Source organism: Hypanus sabinus, chromosome 29, assembly GCF_030144855.1.
Source record: "Hypanus sabinus isolate sHypSab1 chromosome 29, sHypSab1.hap1, whole genome shotgun sequence".
NCBI lineage: Eukaryota > Metazoa > Chordata > Chondrichthyes > Myliobatiformes > Dasyatidae > Hypanus > Hypanus sabinus.
Window position 1 is genome coordinate 38109894 of NC_082734.1, and position 19938 is coordinate 38129831.

Here is a 19938-nt window from a genome sequence, read left to right on the forward strand (position 1 = left end):
GTTCTCGCACAGGTGTAAAAGAACTCTGAACTAAACACCGAGGTAAACCGTAGTCAATGAAGACAGGATCGCAGTAAGATTAACCGTTTACTGTTCACTCTTCCACATTAACATATGGTGAAAAGGCATTGTTTCACTGATGTTTCTAGTGCATAGAAAGAAAACTTTTCTCGCGCTGATCCTGCTCATGTGAACCCCCTCCTTCCCATTTCTCCAAACCGGTATTTTCCCACAAGATGCGGTGAAACCGGGTGTGACATCATCGCATGCCATGATATATCACAGACAACGAATTTTACTTTAAACAATCTTAACTTTAACTAGAAAACAATAACAAACAAATTACTAAAGTGAAAATATAATAAACTAAACAAATGCCATAAAGGCAACACGCTTCCTGCCTGACCTTCGTAGGGTCACAATGAACATAATACAAAACTTCAGTCTCTAAATCAGTCCTTAGGTAGAAGTAGAATGACTTCTGTAAATGGCCTTTGGTAAATTTTCACATCACCTTGGTCAGAAGTTTTCAACTCAACCTTCCTGACATGTCCATCCCTACAAGGGAATGTGGCAGTGATTCTGGCCATTGGCCAGCTGTTGCGGGCAATTTGCTTGTCCCTGAGCAGGACTAAATCTCCAACTTGAAGATTCCTGCAGGGTTCTGTCCACTTTTGTCTGTGTTGCAACAAAGGTAGATATTCATGTCTCCAACGAGACCAGAACCGATTTGCCAGAGCCTGGACCTGTCTCCATTGCTTTGTGTACAAATCCTTATCAGAGAAGTCCCCTGGTGGAGGGGGAGCTCCTGCCTTCTGCGTAAGGAGCATTGATGGCGAGAGTATGAAGGGGTTTTCTGGGTCAGAAGACACAGGTAGGAGTGGTCGTGCATTTATAATGGCTGTGACCTCTGCCATTAGTGTGCACAGTACCTCGTGGGTCAATCGGGTGCGTTGCTGCAGAAACATTGAATCAAGAATTCTTCTGGCGATACCAATCATCTACTCCCATGCTCCTCCCATGTGAGAGGTGTGTTCATGTGTGTTGAACTCCCAGTTGCATCCCTGCTGACTAAGGTACTTTTGCACCATTTTGTCCATCCCCAGCTCCTTTGATGCTCCAACTAAGTTTGTGCCGCAATCAGACCTTAACTGTTTTGCAGGGCCTCTTAGTGCAAAGAAGCGCCTGACAGTGTTAGTGCAGCTGGATGTATCCAAAAATTCGATGACCTCAATGTGTACCGCTCTTGAACTCATGCAGCTGAACATGATGGCCCACCGCTTGCTCTCTGCTTGTCCTCCTCTGGTGCGTCTTGTAGTGATAGTCCAGGGACCAAAAACGTCGAGCCCCACATATGTAAAAGGAGGGCAGGCTTTGAGGCGTTCTGGTGGGAGGTCTGCCATACGTTGAGCTTCCAACTTGCCTCGCAGTTTCCTGCAGGTTACACATTTATGAAGTACTGAATTGATCAGTGTTTTACCTCCCAAGATCCACAGTCCCGCTGCCCTTATTGCTCCTTCCGTCAGGTGACAGCCCTGATGCTTTACCTGTTCATGGTGATGGCGAGTGAGCAATAAGGACACATGGCTGACTTTGGGCAGGATTACTGGACTCTTTTCTGGCGCTGGAAGTTGGGAGTGTATTAACCGGCGTCCAATGCAGATGATATCGTTCTTCAGGATCGGGTTGAATTTCCTCAAAAAGCTGTCCCTTGGTATTGGTTTATTAGCTTGGAGAGCCGAAAACTCCCCCGCAAAATCTGCTCTTTGAGTTGCTTTAAAGATGACGTCCTTTGCCTGGGCCAATTCGTCCGCAGTGCGAAGGAAGTTACATTTGTGCCATAAGAAACGGAGGAAATTGCGATGGTCCTCCTGTCCTAAGAAGCAATGGAACATCTGCTGGATGTCCACTAGGATTGTGACCTTCTCCTTCCGGAAGCGCAGCAGGACCCCAAGAAGGGTATTGTTAAGGTGGGGGCCTGTAAGGAGCACGTCATTAAGGGAGATACTAGCGCACTGAGCACTGGAGTCAAAGACCACCCTGATCTGATTGGGCTTTTGTGGGTGGTAAACCCCAAACGTTGGGAGGTACCAGCACTCCTCGCCTTCCCTCAGTGGTGGTGCTACTTCAGCATGTCCATTAGCTAAGATCTTCTCCATAAATGCTACGTATTGTTCTTTCTTTCTTTTTCAATCTTTTTTATTATTATTAATAATATGAACAAAATACAAATGATATATTAATAAAAAGATTACAAACATACAAATTCCCATTACACATGAAAAAATACATAAGCAATGGTTACAGTATAAATGAGTTTACCAAAACATGAACCATACAGTATATGTATGAACATGGTAAATCTAGATATTTCATAATATATGATATAAAAAAAGCAGAAAAGAATGTTATGCAAAATTAACTAACCTACTAATCTAATAGCTAATAAAGAAGAAAAAAGAAGCAAAAAAAGAAAAAAAGAAAAGCTAGAAAAAGAGAAAAAAAAGGGCTGTTTATAATATTTCACAAGAATACATAATCATCAATGTCGTCAACTCCGATCCTCTCAACGTAAATAAGATTAAAGCTGGAAAATCAAATAAACTTGGAACAGGGTCATATTACATCAAATGAAAATATTGAATAAATGGTCTCCATATCTTTTCAAATTTAATAGAAGTATCGAATACACCACTTCTAATTTTTTCTAAATTTAAACATAACATAGTTTGAGAAAACCAATGAAATACAGTGGGAGGATTAATTTCCTTCCAATTCAACAATATAGATCTTCTAGCCATCAGAGTGAGAAATGCAATCTTTCAGCAGGCGGAAGAAGATAAATGCAGTGAGTCCATTATTGGTAAACCAAAATTTGCGGTAATAGGATGAGGTTGTAAATCGATATTCAATACCGCAGAGATAATATCAAAAATATCTTTCCAATATTTTTTCAAAAGCGGACATGACCAAAACATATGAGTTAAAGACACGGTTTCAAATTGACATCTATCACAAATAGGATTTATATAAGAATAAAAATGAGCTAATTTATCCTTGGACATATGGGCCCTATGTACAACCTTAAACTGTATTAATGAATGTTTGGCACATATCGAAGATGTATTAACTAATTGAAGAATTCTATCCCAATTCTCAATAGGAATAATAAGATTAAGCTCTCTTTCCCAATCATTTTTGGTCTTATAAAGGGGCTCTGAACGTATCTTCATAATTATATTATAAAGTTTTGATATAAGCCCTTTTTGAAAAGGGTTTAATTCAAGCAAACTCTCCAAAATATCTGAAGGCAGAAAATTTGGAAAATTTGGAATACTTAAAAAATGCCTAATCTGTAAATATCTAAAAAAAATGAAATCTAGGCAAATTATATCTATTAGATAATTGCTCAAAAGACATAAAACAATTGTCCAAAAATAAATCAGAAAATCTAAGTAATCCCTTAGTTTTCCAAGCTGAATAAGCTTGATCTATAATTGAAGGGTGAAAAAAGCAATTAGATACAATAGGAATATTTAAAACGAATTGAGTCAACCCAAAAAATTTCCGAAATTGAAACCACATACGTAAAGTACGTATTGTTGCTGCATCTCAGGTTTCCTTTTCAGGGTTTTTTGCAAGGACATGAACCACTTGACTGCCTGCTCTTTGTTGTTTGGCAAGCACTGGCGTGGTTCTCTGAAAGGTAGTGGGGTGACCCAATTATTTGCTTAATCTCTGAAGACCTTGGTGTCCATTATTTTTAAGAAAATGGCGTCTTGAGCTGATGGAGCAAGTTTATTATCATGCTCAGTTTGAGCGAAGACTGACTGACCCAGCGTCTTGTCGGTTACTTTACATTTGTTAAAGCCTTGTCGTGCTTCCTTGATACATATGAAACTTGTGCAGGGTTGAAGAACTGAATGGCGGCCACTCTCTAGCACATTGGTCTTGAGTGTGTTAACTGTCGGTTTGTGGACATTGCCAAGACACACCTCTCCTATCACCACCCAGCCCAGATCCAGGCAACGCAAAAGGGGTGTTGTGTGGTCCATTGACCTGCTGCCTAACCTTGTGCACCTGGAGAACATCTCTTCCTAATAGCAGGAGTATTTCTGCTTTTGGATCCAGTTCTGGGATGTGCTTGGCAATGTGGTGGAGATGTGGCTGGTGTAGCTCTGCACTTGGCGTCGGGATCTCAGTGCGGTTATTCAAAATTCCATGCACTCTAAGACTGGAAGGAGACAGATGACAACTTTACCACCCAGGGTCTCGAGCTGGAAGCCTTCTGCCTTCCTTCCATAAGTTTCCATACTGCCTGAGCAAGTTCTAAGGTAGTATGGGAACTGATTACTCTCAATGTTGAACAAGTCACAGAACTCTGGTCTGACTAGTGAGCGATTGCTCTGATCGTCCAGAATTACTTAGGCTTTGATGGCCTTGTCTTTGGCTCCCTTAGGGTACACCGTAGTGAGGCAGATCTTTGAACAAGAACAGCTTGACTGAGCTTGACTGCAAACTTCTGTGCAGCTCGAGCTGACAACAGTTGTCCTGGAGTGAACCTCTCCCTCCCCGCCGTCCTGTTGTGAGGGTGAAGGAGCTTTGTCGGTTTGCGGTAATGGGCCAGGATGAATGGCCCCATCGTGATTAGTGCTATTACATTCCGGGCACTTCACGGAGATCGTACACTCTCTAGCAAGGTGAGAGGTAGAGGAACAGCATTTAAAACATTTTTTTCTCCTTGAGGAGGGCCATCCTCTCTTCAAGGGGTTTTTTCCTAAACGTTCTGCATTTTTTGAGGGGGTGGGGTTTGTTATGCAAAGGACAATCCTTGCTAGGGTCATTGTTAGTTGTAAAGGCTTCAGTCTTAAGCACTGAGACAGGTTTATTAATGTTGAAATTATTCGAAGTGGATTTAACTGGCTTGGTGTAAATTGTACTGCTACCTGGACTCATGAAGCTAGGGTCGTTTCGCTTCTTCGCCTCCTTGCACACAAACCTAATGAAATACTCAAAGGGAGGAAATCGACCATCGTTCTCTTCCTTGTACTCTGAGCCAACAGACACCCACCTTTCCTGCAGCCCAAATGGAAGTTTGTCCACGGTTTGTCTAATCCCGTATGAAGTATCTAGGTATAATAGACCAGTTAAATAGCCATCTTCTTTGGCGCCTTGAATTTCCATGAGTAAATCTCCGAGCTCTCTTAACTTAGTGTAGTCCTGGGCTGACACCTTAGAAAAATTTTCTAGACGTCGGAATAGGCCAATTCAATAATTTCAGGGGCCGCATAGCACTCCCGAAGTCTCTCCCATGCTTTGCGTAAGGCTAGCTTGGGGCTGTTAATGTACATTGAACGTGTGCGCCTCACCTGTTCGCATGATTCTTTTCCCAGCCATTTCGCCATAAGATCCAACTCTTGGGTTGCTCTGAGCTGGACTCAGTGGATAGCGTTGGCGAATGTGGAGTACCATGCACGGTAATTTTCAGGTTTATCGTTGAACTGGTATAGTCCTGAAGTGACGAGATCTCGTCGTGCTAAATACTGTGCCACGGGTTCAACTGCAAGTGGCATGCTGGCTGGGGGAATATGTCAGCGGGTATATGACTGAGGGTGTACATCTGTTATGGAATTTGCTGTTCTGAATTCAGCCTTTGCCTCTCTTCTCGCCAAATCTGGTAAGTTTGGTGTTGAGAAGTATTTGTCATCAGCCCTTTCATTCTTGAATTCATCGCGGAGTTGCAAGGGTAAATTGTCTTCCTTGGATGAATGTGATGCATATGGGCCTCTCTGAGACTCCTCATGAAATGGGACGTTAGCATATAAGTAGGGAGAGGAAGAACGAATCTTCAAGTCTATTTGAGATCGGACATAGTCGCTTGTGCATTCCAATCTGATCTTTTCTGAAGTAGATTTTATGTCAACCAGATCATGCATTTCTTCAGCATTTTCTATTAACTCTGCTTCCACCCTGGCAGCTTCTGCTTCTCGGTGTAGTGTCAGCACTTCTAACTCTGACTCTATCCTTACCTTTTCCAACTGGTTTTTGGCTTCTCTGGCAGCCGCTTCCTTTTTCAATTTTGCTTCTTGTTCGGCGTAGAACGCTCGCACCTTGGCGGCTTCTGCCTTAGCTCTTGCTTGGGCAGCCTTACTTGTTGATGCCCTACTGCCCCTGTCGCTGGATGGCAACGACTTGATGCTGGATCGAGTTGTCATTGCAGCACTTGAAACACCTGATAATGTCACCTTTTCACTGTAGTGTTCTCGCACAGGTGTAAAAGAACTCTGAACTAAACACCGAGGTAAACCGTAGTTAATGAAGACAGGAGCGCAGTAAGATTAACCGTTTACTGTTCACTCTCCCACATTAACGTATGGTGAAAAGGCGTTGCTTCACTGATGTTTCTAGTGCGTAGAAAGAAAACTTTGCTTGCGCTGATCCTGCACACATGAGTCCCCTCCTTCCCGTTTCTCCAAACCGGTATTTTCCCACAAGACGCGGCAAAACCGGGTGTGACATCATTGCATGCTGCGATATATCGCAGACAACGAATTTACTTCAAACAATCTTAACTTTAACTAGAAGACGATAACAAACAAATTACTAAAGCGAAAATATAATAAACTAAACAAATGCCATAAAGGCAACACAGGGTCATTTTCACTGCTTCCAAATGGCAGTGTCCCACACAGCGGGGTTGTTAGAATACATGACTGTTCTCTAAAGCCTGAAAACAGAACATAGAACAGTAATTTGGATATTCAGTGAAACAGGATGAGAAACAGGTCAGCACAGGGCAGAGTTTCAGTCTCTGGATAGTGGAAGGTGTAAGAGGAAGTGATGAGGAGCAGGGGAACAGTGGGGGAGGAGGGATGGCAATGGATGATAGAGTGGCAGCATTTGAAAACTAATTGACAAAGAGAAAAAAACGATTAAATGACTGTTGACACACAATACCTGTTGACATTGAGAGGCTTGTTGTTTTAAACAGACTACTGAGTTCTCATAAAAACATTGACCTGATTGGTGCCATTTGGCAGAGGAAAAGCAATGCTTTAAATGCTTTCAATGGCTCTGTTCTTACCCAGAAATCTAGATAGATATTGCACCAAGGAAAACCCTGACCAGTCTTTGGGATGAACCCTGCGCATGTCTCAAGAAAGGATCTTGGACTCCCCCCATCTCTGAGGCACCCCTACATCCTGTCTCTGGCATATCTCTGTGATTCCCTCTCTGTGTCTCTGGGATAACCCTCTACTGTCCACATCCCTGTACCCTCCACACCAACTACCCGCTTCGTCCTCTCCCACACCCATCCTTGGAATGACCCTCCCTGTCTCTCTGGGTTATCCTTCCACTGCTCTACATCCCTGACTCTGAGACGTTCCCTTTCCTCAACACTCCACATCAGTCTTTGGAAGATCACTTTCTCACCTCCAACACCTATCAGGGACACTCAATTCCCTCTCCTGAACCTGTGTCTGTGACGACCCAGTCACTACTTCATTTCCAACCCAGTCAGTGTGTCACCCATTTCATCCGGCACTATGGGCACCTTCCCCCATTCTAGCTAGCCAAAAACCCCTTCTCCAAATGCACAATTCCCCAAACCCCATCTCCTGGACACAACCTTACCCTACTTGCATTTCTCTGAAATGTCTCTGCCCCTGCCCTCTCGTTCAGTCTCTGGGATTCCCCCTCCTCTATCCATCTGGTGTCAGGGACAAATCCTTTCCTCTTCACTGCAACCCCCTAATTTGGCATGGTATCCTATCTCCTAACCCATCACTGACACATTTCCAACACCATCAGCAACCCTCCCCATCTCTGTAAAACTCCCTTTTACACTCCTTCAACCCCTTTACCCCCCTCCTGCTACCTGGGATGCCAACTCTGCGTCCTGCCTGTCTTCAGGACGTCCTCCAAGTCTCTGGTATACCCTCTCCTCACTCTCCAGGGATTTTACTTCCACCCTCCCATTACTCTGTCTCTCCCTACTCCCATCTCTGGGTTGTCCCTTTTCTGACTTCCCCCCAACCCCATCTGCTAATCTCTGCATGACACCCTTTCCACCATTGCCCATCCCCAATGTCCCTTCAGTCACCCCCTTCCCCATCTCTTACTGCCTCCACACTGGTATATGCATACATGAATGCATTCCCCAAATGTTGACACTCATTCTTAAACAATCATACTAAACCTGCCACAAATGTATTTGGCAACATACACACAGAAACACACACAGACTTATGCGCACAATGATGTTGGTGCAGCCGCACACAGAATCTCTCTCAAATCTGAAGGAATTTCTTTCCTCAGTGCCAGTTGACTAAGGAAACTTTTCTGAACACATTTGACAATCTTTATCTCATTCAGCCCAATTAATTTGAGTGAAGTTATAATCACCAACTATCACAACCTAGTTTCCTGGAACTGACTCTGATAGCTGATTGTTTCCTGCCATTTCAATGCTAATCCATTTCTCAAATGTTGCGAAAGGACCTGCCTCTGCCATCACCTCAGGCACTGTGAGGGAAAAATCTCTTCCTCAGATCCCTCTAAACTACAGGCCCCTCTGCTTAAATCTATGCCCCCAGTTATAGAAACCAGGTACGTGGTCTACATGGGCTTCAGTAAGGCCTTTGATAAAGCTCAGTCAGCATGATGGGCTGCTGTAGAAAGTCAGATCACATGGGATCCAGGGAGAGCTGGCTAATTGGATGCACAGTTGGCTTAACCGTATGAATCAGAAAGTGATGTTGGTAGGCTGTTTCTCAGACTCGAGACCCATGACTGGTGGTGCTCCCCAGTGGGTCAGTGGTAGGACCATTGCTGATTGTCATCTACATCAATAATTTAGATGAGATTGTACAAGGTTTGTTGGTAAGTTTGCAGCAAGTAAGTTGAAACAATTACTTGTGTTTGAAAGAGTGTAAGTATAAACATCAGCTCTGCCTTTCCCCTCTCCCCATTCATCCCCACCACCACAACTACTCACTCCATTGGACGTATCCAATCCCTGCTGTAGTGCTCCAGGACTCTAATTTCCACAGTTTGTGGTTTGCTGCTAATGACTGAACCCAGAGATTTACAGAGTGGTTGAAGAGGCAGCCCAATGACTGTTCCTGTGCCCAAAGCCACTGGGACATCCTATCACTGAGCAGATTTTGTCTTCTCATTCTCTGTCTGTCACTTGGCAAGTTCATTGCTTACAGGAAATCACAGAATCAGAGAAAGGACCCGACAGAGGGTTCCCCATTCTGCCTCAGTCTGGTGATGGGGAAAGGCTCCCACTCCCAGAGAGTGATGTGGGAATCCTTTGTGGAAATGCAGAACGCAAAGTTGGACAAAATTCTGAACAAACACGAGGAAATTTGCAGATGCTGGAAATTCAGACAACACACACAAAATGCTGGTGGAACACAGCAGGCCAGGCAGCATCTATAGGGAGAAGCGCTGTCAACGTTTCGGGCCGAGACCCTTCGTCAGGACTAACTGAAAGGAAAGATAGTGAATTGAAAGTGAGATTTGAAAGTAGTGGGGGGAAGGGGAAATGCGAAATGATAGGAGAAGACCGGAGGGGGTGGGATGAAGCTAAGATCTGGAAAGGTGATGGGTGAAAGAGCTGGAGAAGGGAAAGGATCATGGGACGTGAGGCCTCGGGAGAAAGAAGGGGGGGGGGGAACAGCAGAGGGAGATGAAGAACAGGCAGAGTGATGGGCAGAGAGAAAAAAACAAACAACTAAATATGTCAGGGATGGGGTAAGAAGGGGAGGAAGGGCATTAACGGAAGTTAGAGAACTCAGTGTTCATGCCATCAGGTTGGAGGCTACCCAGCCGGTATATAAGGTGTTGTTCCTCCAACCGGACTTTGGATTCATTTTGACAATAGCGGAGGACATGGATAGACGTATCAGAATGGGAATGGGATGTGGAATTAAAATGTGTGGCCACTGGGAGATCCTGCTTTTTCTGGCGGACCGAGCATAGGTGTTCAGCAAACCGGTCTCCCAGTCTGCATCGGGTCTCACCAATATATAAAAGGCCACACTGGGAGCACCGGATGCAGTAAACCACACCAGCCGACTCACAGGTGAAGTGTCGCCTCACCTGGAAGGACTGTCTGGGGCCCTGAATGGTGGTGAGGGAGGAAATGTAAGGGCAGGTGTAGCACTTGTTCCATTTACAAAGATAAGTGTCAGGAGGGAGATCGGTGGGAAGGGATGGGGGGGACGAGTGGACAAGGGAGTCGCGTAGGGAGCGATCCCTGTGAAAAGCAGAAAGTGGGGGTAAGGGAAAAATGTGTTTGGTAGTGGGATCCCGTTGGAGGTGGCAGAAATTACGGAGAATTATACGTTGGACCTGGAGGCTGGTGGGGTGGTAGGTAAGGACAAGGGGAACCCTATCCCGAGTGGGGTGGCGGGTGGATGGGGTGAGGGCAGATGTGCGGGAAATGGGAGAGATGTGTTTGAGAGCAGAGTTGATGGTGGACAAAAGGAAGCCCCTTTGTTTAAAAAAGGAAGACATCTCCGTCGTCCTGGAATGAAAAGCCTCATCCTGAGAGCAGATCCGGCTGAGATGGAGGAATTGTGAGAAGGGAATAGCATTTTTGCAAGAGTCAGGGTGGGAAGAGGAATAGTCCAGGTAGCGGTGAGAGTCTGTAGGCTTATGGTAGATATCAGTAGATAGGCCGTCTCCAGAGATGGAGACAGAAAGATCAAGAAAGGGGAGGGAGGTGTCGGAAATGGACCAGGTAAATTTGAGGGCAGGGTGAAAGTTGGAGGCAAAGTTAATGAAGTCGACGAGCTCAGCATGTGTGCAGGAGGCAGCGCCAATGCAGTCGTCGATGTAGCGAAGGAAAAGCGGGGGATGGATACCTGTATAGACTTGGAACATGGACTGTTCCACAAAGCCAACAAAAAGGCAGGCATAACTGGGACCCATACGGATGCCCATGGCTACACCCTTGGTTTGGAGGAAGTGGGAGGAGCCAAAGGAGAAATTATTGAGAGTAAGAACTAATTCTGCTAGACGGAGGGGAGTGGTGGTAAAGGGGAATTGGTTAGGTATGGAATCCAAAAAAAAGCGAAGAGCTTCAAGACCATCTCGGTGGGGGATGGAGGTATATAGGGACTGGATGTCCATGGTGAAAATAAGATGGTGGGGGCCAGGGAACTTAAAATCATTGAAAAAATTCAAAGCATGAGAAGTGTCACGAACATAGGTGGGAAGAGATTGAACAAGGGCGGGGGTAAGAGTGTCAAGGTATGCAGAAATGAGTTCAGTGGGGCAGGGGCAAGCTGAGACAATAGGTCTACCTGGACAGGCAGGTTTGTGGATCTTTGGTAGGAGGTAGAAACGGGAAGTGTGGGGTTGGTGGCAGTGAAATTCTGAAAGAAGTTCTGGAGATTGATTATGGTAACAAACCATCCTGAACGGAAATCACCTTGGCAGGCTTAATAACATTAGTCAGATCTGAACAGTACAGCACGATACAGGCCCTTCAGCCTCACAATGTGGTACCGACTTCTAACCTCTGAGATCTATCTAAATGTTCCCTCCCACGTTGCCCTCTAAAAGCATCTGCCTATCTAAGAGTCTCTTATATATCTGTAGCCCCTGATAAGCCTCAGGCTTGCTCAGCTCGCTTCCGTCTAGGGGGAGCGGCCATCAGCCCCTCCAAACTGGGTAATCAGCCTGTGTAGATGCTGTGTGATGTCCCCAAGTCAAATAACAGACAGTACACCACATGCGACTTAAACGGTTACACTTTATAGATCTTACTGGAACTATGTACTTAATAGTGATACAATATGAAAGGAAAAAAAAAGGCGCTAGAACTTATCAGGGTTCAGTCAATTCGTGCACTATCGCTGGAGCTCAACCATCAAATGCTTCGATCCACTGTTTGATCTTCCACAACCCCTGTGCCTGGGACCACCCGCAGTGATCAACCAGGGCATCTCCAGCAGCGTCCACCTTCCTCGGGATCTCCTCTCCAACTCCACACAAATCTGTCCTCGTCTCCTCTCCTTGCCGAAGACCCTGGGCCTTGGACCCCTGTTCTGTCACCCAGCTTACAGCATTGCACTTTCTCTCTCTAACCCACTCGCGCCATCTCCCCAAAAGTTCGCCAAATAATAGCTTACAGACCCACAAGAAAGAATAACAGCTATCCCAATTGGTTAACAAGTGAATACAATTCTCATTATCAGCAATTATAACCCAAACAAGCAGCCAGAGAAAGCACCCTCTCACCCGTTACCATAACAAAGAAGCCATTTTACTGTTACTTAACAAAGAAGCCATTTTGATTAACATTTGCACTAACATAAAAGAAGAAACCCCTTACACTTTCCATCTACCAAATTTAGTCATGTCCTCATGACTGCTAAATATCTCGCCAACCCTTCCTGCAGACACCTTCCAATGCAGGTACAAACAGTGACTTTGCTCCCCAAACAGAAGACCTCATGCCGTGTTCTTCAGGCACTACATAGGCCACCCTGTTTGGGAGTTTCCTAACCCTCTGAGACCTCCGTACCCCATCACCTAAACCCTTCAGGCTCGGACACAACTAGGGATAGCTCGGGTCTGCTTGCCAACTCTCCTCTCAATCTCTCACTCATGCCCCCACTGCAACTTGGAGCCCCCTGTCCAGGGCCCCGCTTCTCTTCCTTCAGGATCCTGCAGTAACCCAGGCTGCCCACAGCTAACCCTCCCAACTACACCTGACTCAGTGGGAGAAGGGCCAAAGGTCTCTTCCTTAATCAAGGGGAAGTTAGCAAAAGGCAGCAAGTACCACACATCCAGCACATCATCCTTTGAGTCCGTATTCTTCCTCATTTCCGTGATCAGTAGCTGCTGTTTGCCTGTCTTCGCCAGGTCTGAGCTGAGAACTTGCAATGTTCTCATCTCTTCATTCTTTCAACACATCTTTTGCAATAATTCTCTTTTCTCCCTGTGAATATTTTCCAGGAGATGCTCTTGCTTGTGATTTGCTCTATGAAAAGCTCAGTCTCTGACTCCTTGCTCTGCATCAGTTCCTTCAGCCGTCCTCGACACTGCCGGAGATGCGATCGCAGCTTGAGCTCCTGTCCATCGCACTCCTTCGCTTCCTCACACAGCCACTGTAGCTTGGTTTTCATTTCAGCCAGCCAGCAATGGAGATAATTTTCTAATCCAGGTGTAAACGTTATTGCTTTGAACTTGTCACTAGCATCTCTGGAGAGGAAATCGCACGCAATCTCAATTTCTTTTCCAATAGCACAAAGGATCATTTCTTGCTCTTGTTACGTACTTGTGACACTTGACAGTGGTACCCTTGTCACGTGACTGGGGTTGAAGCTGTACTGGACTTGAGGTAATGGTCTTGTGATGGTGGAGTGATGTCATTTTCCCGCCAGTAGACATCATGTGACGGTTTTTTTTTACAGGGTATAAAAGGAGGACCCCTCCCTGTGAGGAGGGGCAGTTCGTGGCTGGATTTGCCATGTTGACTTCATGCCACTGCGTGATTTAATGTGATGACGCAGTTTAGTTGAAAGATGAAGTTTTATCTAATGCCTAAAGTTTAAAAGGTCATTGCCAGCAGTTTCTTTACAATACTGCTAGTTAAGAATCAGTGGAGAGTGAAGATTGGAGTTCGGGAGAAAGAAGATCGAGGAGAATCGATTTCGATGGTGAAACAGGTTCGACCTTGTTTGATCCTTATTCGGAAGGAATTCATTGACTGTTCTCGTGTTAATCCCTGCGAAATAGTGTTTTAAAGGAAAGGTCAGTGCCTTTAAACCATTTCGTTATGTAAATTCTTCGTGGTGTAAAGGGGGTTTCTTCTTTTTTCTTTGTTACTGTGTATGTAATCAAAATGGCTTCTTTGTTTTGTTTAAAAGCAGGAATGCTCCTTTGTTGCGAGAGAGTGCTGAAAGCTTGTTTGGGTTAAAATTTACTGATAACGAGAATTGTATTCCTTTGTAAACCAAATGGGGATTAACGTTCTTTCTTCTGAGTCTGTAAGCTTTTGTTGACAGGCTTTTGGGCAGATCAGTGCGAGGGGGTTGAGAGAGAGGACGCAATGCTGTAAGCTGGGCGAGGAACGGACCCCAAGCGGGGGTCCAAGGCCAGGAGGTACTCCAAGGAGGGGGGATGAAGCTAGATGTGCTTGGTTGACCACTCGGAGGGTCCTGAGCTGTGAGTCGAGGAGTTCGGAGGGGATCGAATGGTGGCCAGAAGACTTCAGTAATTGAGCTCCAACGGTTGTGCACGAAGTGGTTTGGACTTTGATAAGTTTGGCGCCTTTTCTTTATTTTTTCTCTTCATATATACTGTATCGTTATTAATCACTTAGTTATAGTAACCTTTATAAATTGTACTCATTTAATCGCTTATGGTGTACTGTCTGTTTTTGGGTGAGGCGGGGACATCACACAGCATCCACACCAGCTGATTACCCAGTTTGGCGGGGCTGAAGGCTGCTCCCCCTAGACGAGAACGAGCTGAGCGAGCCTGAGGCGACCCAGGGGGTTATAGTGGTACAAAGTTCAATTTGGGAACCGAAGCAACACGACGTGAAAGAGAATTTAAATCGTCTTAAAAAGTCTCTCCCTTAAATGGACTGTGAGCATTTTGAACTTTTGGCAATACCACTTTAAAGAACTGTTTTTGCAACATCGCTTTAAGAACTGTTTAAGCTTCCTTGCTTTAAGAACTGTTTAAGCTGCCGCACAGCAGCTGATTTCCGGTTACGTTAGTGTTTTGTTTACTTTTGGAGGGGGTTTGTTTTCAGTGTTTACTAAACATGTTATTTGTTATAAAAAACCCTTGCCTGACTCATATATTTATTGTTGCCTGAATCCGTAACACTGTCTGCACCTTTGTGACCTGATCTTTTAGCTGAAATGTCATTTGCTCTAGTTTTCTTGCACATTCTTCATCGTTAACTGCCAGCTTACCCTTTGCTTCCAGTTCTTGCATCAGTGCGAGGTATTTCCTCCTCAGTTTGGTGTTTCCTGCCTCGCCCTGAATGAGCTCTTCTGCGAGTTTAGCCTTTAATGCACTGATGGTATTTTCTAGTTTATCCCGTTCTTCTTGAACTTGCTTAAGTACGTCCTGCATTTTCTTCGCATGCTTAATTCTTAGACTTTGTATCTCTGATTTGACATCTGCAAGTTCCTTTTTGTGAGCATCCTTCTCCAACTTCAGCTGGTTGCTGAGGGAATCAATCTCTTCTTGGGCCAGGGTATGCCTCACTTGGGATTCCGAGAGTCTCTTCTTAATCTCCTTCTTGGAGCTCTCTTCTTGAGCCAGCTTAGCGTTGAGCTCAGACCGAATGGTATGCAGCTCAGTGATTGTTTGCTGCATTTCCGAGAGCTTCTCCTGGCCTCTCTCGTGCTGATCCCTCAGCATCATCAGTTCCTCCACAAGCTGCTGCTACTCCTCTTTGGCCTTAATGTGCAGCACGCACTCCTCATGCACATCGGCACCCAGCTTGCGCGCACACTCCCTGGCATTCTGCAGCTCACCGTCCAGGAGCAGCAGCCTCGACTTCCGCTTGTTGAGCTCCACGTCCTTCCTTCGGATGTCCTCTTCCTGCTGCACTCATTTCAAGATGAGCTCCCTTTGAGCTATCTTTGAGCTCCCTGCGGTGGCTCTCCAACTGCTGCAAGGAGGCATCATGTTGCCCCGGAGCACATTTTTCTCTTTACTCACACGGTTATGCTTTTCCATCCACTGATCGACAGCCTCCTCCTGCCTCTCCACATCACGCTCCAATTTCTTGCATTTCACTTTCCACTGTTTGATGGACTCCTGAGCCTTTACCTTCAGTTCATCCCTCTTCTTTTCACTCTCCTGTCGAAGGAGCTCGTCCTCTTTCCATTGAGTCCTGAATCTTTCTGCTTCTTCATTAGACTCTTTTAATTGGTGGGATAACTCTGCAATTTTCAAACCTGTAGATTTACGCTCTTGCATGCAGTCTTCATAGCATTTCTGGATTTCCTGAAGTTGTTTCAACATCCTCAACTGCTGTTTGATTTTCTCCAAACGGAAGCACTTGGCCTGCACTGCTCCTGCAGCCTTTTCAGCCTCCTGCAATCGAGACGTCAGCTTCTTCTCTGACTCCACCCACTCTCACCACAATCTCAGCAGTTCTGTCTCACGCTTCATGTTCATCTCCATCTGGGACGCAGTTACCCCACCAGCTTCTTGCGCCCTGACCTGAAAAGCAGCCGTTAAAGATTGGCCAGCCTCCAGTTTAGCGTTCACTGAACTTACTTCCAGCTTTTTCTTCCTACTGACTTATTCCAGGTCAACTTTCAGGTTTTCCACTTCATTCGTTCTTTGTCGCCTGGGCTCCGGCACTCGCCTCGCATCATAGTCCCCCAAGGTGAATCCAAACCATAGACGATCATCCACATACTCCAAAACTCCAAACACCTCCACGCCCCCCATGGTCTTCCCATGCCCCGCGGGAAGGTTGCAAGGGCTCCGGAAATGCCCTGTGACATCTTTTCGGACCGGAAGAATCCTAGGGGATCTATGATGGCCGTCTTCTCCTCATCGGGATCTGGCAACATCCACTCCTCAGATCCAGCACCTTAAACCACTTTGCACTACTCAGATTGGCCATCGCCTCTTAGGCCCTCAGGGCCGTACTCTGGTCAATGACAGTGCACCTGTTCAGAGTCCTATACGTCTTCCACAGCTGCAGGGGCCAGTCGCCGTGACCCATCTCTCACTGAGGTGTCTTCAGCAGTCAACTCCCCTCCCTCATGGTAGTAGTTTGGAGTGTCCATGAAGAGGATCTCACCCTCAGATACTTCCCCCAGGCCGTACCACCACCGGCTCCTGTTTGAATTCGGTACCGGCCCAATGCTGCTACACACGTCCGCACAAGCAGCTCGAAACACTGGGTGCACTGACAATGCCTCCAAACAGCTCTCACCTGGCAGTACGCCATGCACCTCCTCAGCAGCAGGGTGTTGGTCCCCTCCAGAATCGAAACGCTGCCCGCCTCAACAGTATCCGGACACGTCCACATTAACGATTCACGAACCTCAGTCACCCACACATTGGCCTCCAAGAACTCCAATTTCACTGACCAATAACCATCGTCTGGATAATCACCGGCACTGGTACCCCAAATCTCCAGTGCCCTCAATGTCGTCAAGGGTAAATGCGTCCAATACCAGTTATAAAACGAACTGTACAGCAACTTGACCTGAGCCCCGGTGTCGAGGATGGCTCTAGCGTGGGTTCCATCTATTCATAACGACACCCGAGTGCGTGGTCCCTCTAAGCCTTCAGGAATGGGGTCTGTTCCTTTCGGGAGTTCCTTGGTACATTGCTGGGAACATGCTCCCCCAGAGACCCCAAGCCGTTCACCCACTGGGCCTCCTCTAAGTTTCCTGACACCTCTCGGATCAACTGAACAACTGAGGGAGGGGCTGATCCCCCTGGTACCACAAGCACTTTATCTGCCCCCTAGCCAAAGAAAATACCCTAAAAACTTTCCACCGATCTCCTGCCATAAATATGGTAAGCCCCCCAGCTGCGGCATTTAACTTCCAGTCGAACCAAACGCATTTTCCCCTTTCCGATAACTGGCAGCCGTCACTTCGAGGTAATTGGACCGGACAGTTCTAACAATGTCACCAACCCACCTACTCAAACTTCCAATCAACCCCTGTCGCTTTCCCTCAGCCAAGCACTGCCACTCAGAACTGAGAGGTCCGCTCTGCCCACGCCCCCGCCCCTTTAGGGCCGGACATACTTCCAACAATCAGGCGGGGCCCACCATAGCTGGAACACCAGTCCTTCCCCTCTCTCGTAACAGCATGGACAGCCCCTGGTCCCACCACCATTTCGTCAGCACTAGTCACCCCACCCAACACACATGCAGTGATAACCAGCAATTGCCCATCAGCAAAGGCACACCAGCTCTCCGCCCCCGCAGTCTGCATAATTTAAAGAGAGTGATCACACAGCTTCCACAGAATTCAATCCGGGAGGAGCACCCCACAATGTAGCCCCCAGTAAGCCTCAGGCTTGCTCAGCTCGCTTCGGCACCACCAAACTGGGTAATCAGCCTGTGTAGATGCTGTGTGATGTCCCCACCAAGCCAAATAACAGACAGTACACCATATGCGACTTAAATGGTTATACTTTATAGATCTTACTGGAACTATGTACTTAATAGTGATACAATATGAAAGGAAAAAAAAAGGCGCTAGAACTTATCAGGGTTCAGTCAATTCGTGCACTATTGCTGGAGCTCAACCATCGAATGCTTTGATCCACTGTTTGATCTTCTCCGACCTCCATGACCCGCGTGCCTGGGACCACCTGCAGTGATTGACCAGAGCGCCTCCAGCACCGTCCACCTTCCTTACGATCTCCTCTCCAACTCCACACAAATCTGTCCTCGTCTTCTCTCCTTGCTGAAGACCCTGGGCCTTGAACCCCCGCTCGGGATCCGTTCCGTTGCCCAGCTTACAGCATCGCACCTTCTCTCTCTAACCCCCTCGCGCTGTCTCTCCAAAAGGCTTACAGACTCACAAGAAAGAATAACAGCTATCCCAATTGGTTAACAGATAAATACAGTTCTCATTATCAGTAACTATAACCCAAACAAGCAGCTAGAGAAAGCACGCTCTCACCGGTTACCATAACAAAGAAGCCATTTTGATTAACATACGCAGTAACATAAAAGAAGAAACCCCTTACATGTCCTTAATATATCTGTCTTGGACTGCACCCTGGCTGTGTATTCCACACATCCATTCCTTTGTGTAAAGAGCTTAACTTGATATCCCCTTCTCCTGCCATACATTTCTCCAATCACCTTAAAATTATGCTCCCCTCCCCCATTCATATTGCTGTACCATTCTGCCCTGGGAAATACCTCTGGCTATCCACTTGATCTATGCCTCTTATCATTTTGTCCACTTCTATCATGTCAGCTCTCATCCTTCACTCCAAACAGAAAAGCCCTAGCTAGCTCAGCCTGTCCTCTAAAATATACTCTCTAATGTAGCCAGGTCCCAGTAATCTCCTCTGCACTCTGTAATGCTTCCTTCCTAATGTGGTGCTCAGAAATGAACATAATGCTGCAAACATAGTCCAACTAGGATTTTATAAAACTACATTGTTATGTCACTGCTTTTGAACTCAATTGCTGATTAATAAAGGCCAACAGCCCATACTCCTTCTTAACCACCCTCTCAACTTGCATGAAAACTTTGAGGGATCTATGGGTATGGATCCTCATCTATCTTGGTTCCTCCACATTGCTAAAAATCCTGTCATTACCTCTGTATTCTACCTTCAAATTAGTACTTCTTAAGTAAATCATGGCACTTCTTATTATCAGGAAGGAGGTATAGAAGCCTGAAGGCACACACTCCGCGCTTCTTCCCCTCTGCATGGACATTACTACTTATTAATTATTTTTCCACTACATAGTTTGCTTTAACTATTTAATAGATGTATATATATATATATATATATTTTTTTTTACTGTAATTGTTTTTTCTCTATATTTATTATTTATCATGTATTTTATTATACTGCTGCAGTAAAGTTAACAAACTCCAGAGCTAATATGTTATTTGTGAAGCGGGGGTGCCATGCGCAATCCTAATTTAATGAAAAACAGGTGTGGGAGCACGGAGCATGAACATCTGGAAATCTCCAGGAAGGCCCTCTTCATTGCTGCTGCTGCTGTGAGGTCTGGGTCTCTGCTGAGAAGAACAGGCCCCCAGTCCTTGGGGTCACGTTACTGGTGGCCATTGGCGGGGGCATCTTAATACGCTCGGCAGAGGATGGTGCTCGGAGAAGCTGTGGCGGAGGGGATGGTCAGAGGCTCAGAGGTTCGACTGATTCAGAGTCTACTACGGTCAGGTCGCTTTCAGTGTGTGCTGCGTCTGCGAGGCTGGGTTC

The 19938-nt window shown here is 46.0% G+C and overlaps 1 pseudogene; it reads right to left on the minus strand.

Moving 5' to 3' along the window:
• Positions 1 to 11752: 11752 nt before the first annotated feature.
• LOC132382816 (centrosomal protein of 128 kDa-like) lies at positions 11753 to 16449 on the minus strand (annotated as a pseudogene).
• Positions 16450 to 19938: the final 3489 nt, after the last annotated feature.